The sequence below is a fragment of the Clinocottus analis genome, unplaced genomic scaffold (assembly GCF_023055335.1).
Source record: "Clinocottus analis isolate CAN_PGR_092001 unplaced genomic scaffold, fCliAna1.0.p SCAF_4, whole genome shotgun sequence".
NCBI lineage: Eukaryota > Metazoa > Chordata > Actinopteri > Perciformes > Cottidae > Clinocottus > Clinocottus analis.
The window spans coordinates 7,274,223-7,277,578 of record NW_027176153.1 but is presented as its reverse complement, the minus strand read 5'-3'; the positions used below and the strand labels follow the sequence as shown (position 1 = coordinate 7,277,578).

General features: G+C 44.9%; 1 protein-coding gene across 1 annotated transcript in view; it reads left to right on the top strand.

Annotated features, from left to right (window-relative positions):
• The first annotated feature begins 944 nt into the window (after positions 1-944).
• Positions 945-3,356, top strand: part of plxnb1a (plexin b1a) — a 66,264-nt gene continuing 63,852 nt past the window's right edge. The window contains exon 1 of the mRNA XM_068597339.1: positions 945-1,212. The gene's annotated coding sequence lies outside the window, so the exon portion shown is untranslated. The remainder of the gene's footprint in view (positions 1,213-3,356) is intronic.

Here is a 3,356-nt window from a genome sequence, read left to right as displayed (position 1 = left end):
TATATATATATATATATATATATATATATATATATATATATACATACATATATGCATATATAATATATTTTATCTGTTTGCCACAACTGAACCGCATGACTTGAGTTGTTGTCGGAGCATACAATGATACAATGTGCTGCATATAATTACATCTGTACAATATGATCAGCAGAACTAGACTGCATGGCCCAACATGGAGCATCATGTGTACTGGGTGGAGAATCAGTAACACTCTCAACCTGTCAGCGTGCACGCATCCACATTTCATCAGTTGTTAAGGAGGAGAAGCCCTTTATTTGTGTGAACAGGATCGTCATATTATATCGCAATGAGTTTGAATTATGTTCACGTTTCAACAATGAATCCAGAGTGCCACTGGCAAACTGGGGCTTTCTGTCTGAACTAGTCTCGCCGCTCAAAGCTACACAGTGTCAAGCCCGCAGAGGCAGAGCAACACTCATGAGAAACATTTCAAAGTAAAAGTCTTATGGTAGTGTCCGGTACAGTGAGGAAAGCGAATGACGAAGACACAGACTGACTTTTTTTTAAGGCTACATTGCTTGTGTTTAAGCTGTTGTTATCAGGGAATGACATGAAGTTCCAAAGCAAATGTTTTACTTCACTAAAAGTAGCAATACCACAATCTTAAAATACTTCAAAATGCATTCAACATGTTATTTGATTAAAGCAAAGTAAAAGTACTAAGGTATTGGAAGAATCTCTTTGTGTCACATTGGTTGTAGCTGGTGTCTATACACATGCATACTTATATTGTTACACGTTTCCCTTTTCAGGCTTTATTTTGAAGGCGACCCAGTGACATTTCCTGTCCCACCCCTTCTGACTCCATGTGCCTTGTCTCCGCTGTCCGCCGGCGCCGCCTCTCTGACTATTGTGAAGCCTCTCAGATGCGGAGACCTGCCCGTCCTGAGCTGCGACCGAACAACAGAGAGCGCCTCCGGTTCTGACACACAAACACAGACACACACTTTGTGGACTCGGGAGTTTGTTTATACTTTTTATTTTTGTGTACAGTAACTGCGCCGCATTTTTGAGGAAAGGGGAAAAAACCAGAACCTCAAAGCAGTGCCGCGAAGTAACAAGCTGGACTTCATCAGGTACTTGGTGCTCGCTGGGTCGCGTGGACGCGAGGCTCCGTCCCGCTGAACGCTATGGACGGCTGATTCACGCGCTTCTCCGCTGACCCAACAGGTACGTGAAATGCCGTCATTTCGGAAATGGGGTTTTGGGGGGTTCGCGGTAGGCCAACAAACACACACCTCCAAGCCCTTAAACGCATCACTTCTACTTGTTGGGGACCGTAACGTCGGCTGGGTCCGCGGGATGCACGGTGTTCTCATCATGACGCGTTTAATTACTGTCACAATGGAGGGAGAGTTCTCCAATTACGTGGGTGCAGAAAGTCGACAAGCACTTGTTATTATTGTTATTATTATTATTATTATTATTATTATTATTATTATTGTTTTTACGCCCAATTACCACACGCGCGCGCACACGCAGTCTCGATTAGACTGTTCAATTCAATGGGTGTGCACATAGCTTTGGACTATGATGCCCCCCAACCTCTCCCCACACACGCACACCACACACACACACACACACAGACACACACACACACACACACACACACACACACACACACACACACACACGCACACACACTATGTACACACTCTTTTGTCAGCTGATGTGGGAATGTGTGTTATCCAAATGTCAAATGCCGTGTTCACCTGCTAGCATTCTGCTGGAGACTGACACAGACACACACACACACACACACACACACACACACACCTACACACACACACCTACACACACACACACACACACACACACACACACACACACACACACACACACACAGCGTCACACAAACTATTCAGATTAATTTACAAGTTACACTGTACACATACCATTTATCAACTAAATTAAGCGCAAACACACACACACACACACACACACACACACACACGCACGCACGCACGCACACACACACACACACACACAAGCTGCCTGTTTATTGCTTAATTTAGAGTAAACAGTGGATCTGCTTTGACAATGTTCATTAATGTCCAGTCGCTTTTAGATTTTCATGTTAATGATGGGTGATGATGTTGATGATGAAGAGGCAATGATGGAGTTGGGGCTCTTCGGTCGCTCGTTTCACATTTGCAAAGCATTGCAGACGCTTTCGGTTCACGCCGATGTGACAGTCTCGTCGTAGCTCTTCAGGGGAGAAGAGGAAAAAAAGAGACGGTGGCTTAGAAACTGATCAAAGCCAAAAGCCTCTCCAATTATCATCTCCCCCTCTCATCATGAGGGGGATACTTTTCGAATATATATGTTTTTTTGGAGAATCAAATATCTTGACGACTCATTTCTTACGAACCTTTTTGTTTGGGTTCTTGCCGGTGTTCATCCAAATCCTTTAAAACCTCAATCCCCTCTATTCTCTACCGGGGTCCCGGCATCCAGAGGTCTCTGAATGACCGGCCATCTGCTCGCTAGGGGTCTGTTCCAGAAGCCTGATATCACGTTACCCACACTTGAGATTGTGTGTGTGTGTGTGTGTGTGTGTGTGTGTGTGTGTGTGTGTGTGTGTGTGTGTGTGTGTGTGTGTGTGTGTGTGTGGATAAATGTGTTATGGCATCATCAGAGACGACAGTGTGTGGGGAAGTTTGATTGTTCGCAGATAACACAACAGTGGGCATGAATAAATAATATTGTTTGTGAATGAAGTCAAACGGGTCGTACCTTTTTAACTGATGGGCCGGCCAGACGCAGCTCACCCTCCTGATCGGACTTCTGCGGCCGCGTAACGCCAGTCCTCCTCACGCTGATGCTGCTGTCCCTCGGTAGTTTATTTAACATGCTGCCGTGAAAACTCGCGCGCTTTAGGTATGTAACGTGTTTTACATTTTGGAGGTCATTGTGACCGATAATGATAATAATCACATGAAGCGTTTTAGCTGAAACGCAACACAGTCCGCTGGATGACGCGGCCTTCCATCCTCACGGAATTATCTTCATCTTCAAGTGACTTGTCTTCATCGACGGCCACTATAGGCCGCTGCCGGGATGACGGATTATTCCAGAAGTTAGCATTCGCATTAGCTGCTTGTTACAGTTACAAGTAAAAGCTTGCAAACAAAACGTTTAAATAAGTCCCTTTCTTCCTGCTGCGCTCTAAAGAAATATGGGTTGGCCTGAATTGTGTCGCCCTTGATATTTTGCTAAACGAATTTCTTCAAAATAAGGTTTGCTATACTGATAGGAGGACCGATCTGATACCAGCACCAACACCCGATCGAGCTGTTTGAGTCGGTATTGGA